General features: G+C 45.1%; 1 pseudogene across 1 annotated transcript; it reads right to left on the bottom strand.

Annotated features, from left to right (window-relative positions):
- Nucleotides 1–1,028: 1,028 nt before the first annotated feature.
- LOC308259005 (male-enhanced antigen 1-like) lies at nt 1,029–1,560 on the bottom strand (annotated as a pseudogene). Its single transcript has one exon. The product of its transcript is annotated as a male-enhanced antigen 1-like (transcript).
- Between the last annotated feature and the right edge of the window lie 3,975 nt (nt 1,561–5,535).

Below are 5,535 nucleotides of genomic sequence, written 5' to 3'. Positions count from 1 at the left end.
CAGGGAAAACCGGGGAGAGGCTTTAGAGATGCGCTGACTCACTTGGCACATCCTTCAATGCAATCCAAGTAAGTGAGTAGAGAAAAGTCACTCGCAACCCCAGCTGAGCAACGCGAAGACCACAGAAAACAGCCTCATCTATGCTACCCACCCTCAGTCAGGCGTTTAAAGCACGTATCCAGTACTGTCAAGTCTGCACTTTACTAAAGATTGTACTTAGCAGAGAAACTTTGCTAGATATCTCAGATAAACTATAATAATAATAATAATAATATACTTCTATTAGCTAAAAATATTTTTTTTATACTGGAGACTGAACCCTAAGGTGTTCTACCTTTGAGCTACTCCAGCTCTTTCTTTTATTTTGAAACAGGGTCTCACTAAGGCAGAGGGTCTTGCTAAGTTGTTGAGGATGGAACCTGGGATCCAACTATCTCAGCCTCCCAAATAATGAGATTACAGGTGTGCACCACCATTCCCAGTTCTTAAAATGACATCTTTAGCCAGGTGCAGTAACGCATACTTGTAATCCCAGCATTTGGGAGGCTGAGCCTGGAGGATCACGGTTCGCAGACAGCCTCGGCTACTTAGTGAGGTCCTTTGCAACTCAGTGAGACCTTGTTTCAAAATAAAGAATAAAATATAGGGCTGGGGTGTAGCATGGAGGTAGAATGCCCCTGGGTTCCATCCCCAGTCTCACACACACACACACACACACACACACACACACACACACACACACACCCTAGCCATCACTCGAGTCCTGCATTTAAACAAAAGGATCAGTTTTCTTCTGTGTACATAGGGTGCTTTATTCTCCTGAGTGACACATGATAAGGTGGGCTGGGTTTGGGCCAAAGTCCCCATATGTACAGAACTGAATAAAGTGGGTCTCTGAGCAGAAGTTTTATTTGCCTCGATGTAAATGGAGTGGGGAGGATGGACGTGGCCATTAGAACCAGAGACGAGTTCAGTCCTGTGCCGGTTCTGGCCTGGAATGTGGGGAGATAAAGCAGCTCTCGGGGCGGTCACTTCCAGGCAGGAGATGCCTGCTGCGCTTGGAGGGCTTTCTGAACCACATCTAACCACTCGGCGTCCAGTATCTCCCGCGCCCAGGCAGGAACGCCCGGCACAGGCAGGCTTACCCCAGCCATTGTCCTTTTCACCAGGTCTCCGGGTTCTGGGTGCAGGGGAACAGAGCTGTGGCTGCTCAAGGCTGGGGCTCTCTCCTCATCTTCATCCTCACTCTCTAGGGGTGGATCTGGCAGATGGAGGCCAGGGCCTGGATCTTATCCTGGATGTCAGCAACTACATCTTCTCCATCCCCCACTGGTGCCAGCTCCACCTCCTCTTGTTCAGGATCTTGGTTTAAGGGCTGGTATGAGTAACCAGCTGGGCCTGCCCCTATTTCCTCCTGCTCCTCCTCGGGTTCTTCGCCGCTCCAATCCCCGGTGCCTTCTGTAGGGCCCTGATGTGGCCCCAGTTATTCAGTCTGATTGGGGAAGATACACCCATGGTGTCTCCCCTTAGAACTACTGCTGCCATCTGGGCAGAGGCGCCTGACAAAAGCCCGGAGGCCCAAGCGGCACCTGACAAATGGCCCAGCTGCGGCTCCCAGCCTCCCCGCCTGCACCGAGCCTCGGCGCCAGTGTTCCCGCGCGCCTCACCCTCCCAAAAGGATCAATCAAGAGTGTGACCGAATACAATCAAATCTTGTTTTAATATACTGCTGATGAAAAAAGAACTTCATAACTAGAATAATTTGGCAGCATTCATCAATAACCTTTCAATAATCTTTCTTTTTTTTTTTTTTTTTTTTGTGGTACTGGGGTTCCTGGAAGCCCTTCTACCTCCGGGCTACACTCCCAGACCTATTTTTACATTTTTTATTTGGAAACAGGGTCTCCTAAACCAGCGCGCGTGGCTGGCTTCGAACCTGCGCGATCCTCCTGTCTCTGCCTCCCAAGTGCGGGGATTACAAGCGTGCGCCACCACGCCCGGCATCAATAATCTTTCAATACATCATTTTGTGTGTGTGTGTGTAGCCCCAGGGATTGAACCCAGAGGCATTTTACCTCTGAGCTAAACTCCTATCCCAATTTTATTTCTTATTTGGAAACAGGGTATCAATAAGTTGTGGGGGGTTTCACTTAAGTTGTCAAGGCTGGCTTCGAACCTGCAATCCTCCTGTCTCAGCCTCCCAAATACTAGGATTATAAACATGTGCCACCATGCTGGCCTCAATAGGTCTTTTGATCCAACAAGTCCAAATCTAAGGAATAATTTGTCCAGTATGCTAAAATGTAAACAAAGTTCATTTCTTCTCTTCATATAATTTTTTTCGCAGTACTTAAGATGGAACCCAGGGGCATTCTACCTCCAAATTACACCCCAGCCCTTCTTTTTTATTCTTTATTTTGAAACAGGGTTCCACTGAGTTGCAAAGGCCTCACTAAGTAGCTGAGGCTGTCTGCAAGCTGTGATTCTGTCTCAGCCTCCCAGATGCCATGTAAGCTTTTTTTTCTCCAGTACTGGAATTGAACCCAGGGGGATTCTACCTCCAAGATACACCCTCAACCCAATTTTTAAATTTTTTTTTATCTTGAAATGGAGTCTCACTAAGTTGCAGAGGGCCTCACTAAGTAGCAGGGGCTGGCCACGAACCATGATCCTCCTGTCGCAGCCTCCCAAATGCTAGGATTACAAGAGTGTGCCACCGTGCCTGGTTCCAAATGCCATATAAAGTTTTAATGATGCCGGGAGTGGTGGCACACACTTGTAATCCTCGTGCTTGGGAGGCGGAGACAGGAGGATCGCGCAGGTTCAAAGCCAGCCTTGCTGGCTTAAAATACCCTGTTTCCAAATATATATATGTGTGTGTATGTATATATATATATATATATATATATATATACATACACACACACACACACACACACACACACATACAGGTATATACACATACAGGTATATACACATACAGGTATATATACATACATATATATATATATATATATATATATATATATAATAAAATAGGTCTGAGAGTGTAGCCTAGAGGTAGAAGGGTTCCATCCCCAGTACTACCAAAAACAAAAAAAAAATTTTAATGAAATTAAATGTTCAAATATTGCACCCAATCAAGAGAGTGTACACCTTGGCTCGGACTTCACACCTTCAGGTCAAAACTGTAAGGGGAGGCCGGGCATGGTGGCACATGCTTGTAATCAGCATTTGGGAGGCAGAGACAAGAGGATTGCGGTTTGCAGACAGCCTCAGCTATTTAGTGAGGTCTCTTGCAATTCAGTGAGACTCTATTTCAAAAATAAAGAATAAGAATACCCTGGGTTCCATCCCCAGTACCGGAAAAAAAAAAAACAAAAAAAACTGTATGGGGCCACATCTCTTTCCCTGGCCCCAGACTAAGAACCTATCTCAGTCCGTTTTCTGTTGCTATAACAATACACCTGAGACCAGCTTAATTATTTAAAACAGAGGTTTAGGGCTAGGATGTAGCTCAGTGGTAGAGCACTCGCATACCATGCACAAGATCCTGGGTTCAATGCCCCAGTACCAAAAAATAAATAAATAAGTGTATCTGGCTAATGGTTCTGGAGACTACAAAGCCCAAGAGCATGGCACCTGCCTCTGGTGAAGCCCTCCTGCTGCTTCTAATACCGCAGAGGGCATCCCCAGGCAGGACAGCAAACATGAGAGCTCGTGCTTCCCTTCCTCCTCGTATAATGTCACCAAGGTCACTGTGGGAGCCTCCACTCATTACTTCAACTAATCCTAATGACATCCCAAAAAACCAACACTTCCAAATGCCATTAACATCTGGGGACCAAGTTTCTAACATATTTAAGCCAGCAAAGGCCTCCAGCTCTGCCCATGGCAACATACTTGACGCTTGGAATCATAAACATCTCATTGCTGTCTGCCTTCCCTCCTAAACACAGACCCTGCAGGAACAGGGCTGAGAGCCCTTCTCTCTGTACTTTAGCACACCCAGAGTCTCGGCCAATAGTCTAGAACACACCCCCAGAAGAACTCTCTTATCTTAATGTCAACAGTTTTCATTACAGATTCTGTTCTTAGGCCAATTCTCATTAAAACACGCTTTCTGCATCTCCTGGAGTCCCCCTACTCACCTCAAACCAAATGATTACAATGATACTATAATCTTCAGTATTTAGTTACTCTTTCATAATTGAATAAAATCATTACTGTAAATCCGGCATGGTGGCACGAGCTTGTACTCTCAGTACTTGGGAGGCTAAGATAGGAGGATCACGGGTTCACGGCCAGTCTCAGCTACTTAGGCCCTCTGCAACTTAATGAGACCCCTGTTTCAAAATAAAAGATAAAAAATAGTGCTGGGGGGTGTAGTTCGGAGATAGAATGCTCCTGGGTTCCATCCTCAGGACCGGAAAAAAAAAAATCATTGATATACAATTCAGCTAAATGTTAACTTTGTCCAAACAAATGCTCCTTTGGCAACTTCAGAAATCTACTCCAAGCTCTAAAATAATGACAGAATCGACCCGGGTGTCGTGGCACATGCCTGTAATCCCAGGACTTAAGAAACTGAGACATGAGGATCACAGGTTCCAAGCTAGCCTGAGCAACTTAGTGTGACCCTATTTCAAAATAAAAAATAAATCTGGGAGGATAGACAAGCGGTAGAAATTCAATCCCAGTCCTGCAGACAGAGAGACAGACAGAGACAGAGACAAATTAAAAGGTTCTCATGATGTTCTAGACCATAGCAAATAATCAGCATGTTAACTGTCACAGGATTCAGAAACACACACTAGCCCATCTTCTCAGTAAAGAAGGACAGAAGCTGGGCATGGTGGTGCACACCTGGAATCCCAGTACTTGGGAAGCTAAGACAGGAGGATTACAGATTCAAAACCAGCCTCAGTGACTCAAAGAAGTCCCTAGCAACTTAGTGAGACTGTGTTTCAAAATATAAAAGAAAATAGGATGTAGGATGTGCTCAGAGGTAGAATGACCCTAGTTTTCTTCCCCAGTACCACAAAAGAAGAGGAGGAAGAAAAGGGGGAGAAGACAGCTGGGCTTGGCAGTGCACACCTATATAAAGGGGTGGAGGTGTAGCTCAAAGGTAGAACACCCCCCTGAGTTCAATCCCCAGTACCGAAAAAAGAAAAAAAGACAGGCAGTAAAAGAATCAGACAGTGTCCTCATTACTCTCTGACAGAAACTAAAGGAGTTTAAGCTCTTCAGTCACTTGCAAAACTATTTCTTCTAGCCTGATGTTGTTACATTGCACAAAATTAGAAAATACAACAATAGTTCCTTAATTTGTTTCTAAGACTAATAAGAATCTTAAAGAATAGGGTAAGGATAAGGTAAATAACTAGCACCTTTGAAGATAAAGGTGTTTACATGACAAGATTCTCAGACACACCTACTCAGGAGTCAAAACCTGAAAAACAGAACACCAAAGACCAGCCTTGGGCAAGGACTGCAGATTATAAAATGGCCTCCCAAGGGAGATCTCATCCACAG

Source organism: Muscardinus avellanarius, assembly GCF_963383645.1.
Source record: "Muscardinus avellanarius genome assembly, chromosome: 2".
Taxonomy (NCBI): Eukaryota; Metazoa; Chordata; class Mammalia; order Rodentia; family Gliridae; genus Muscardinus; species Muscardinus avellanarius.
This window is presented reverse-complemented; position numbering and strand designations above follow the sequence as displayed.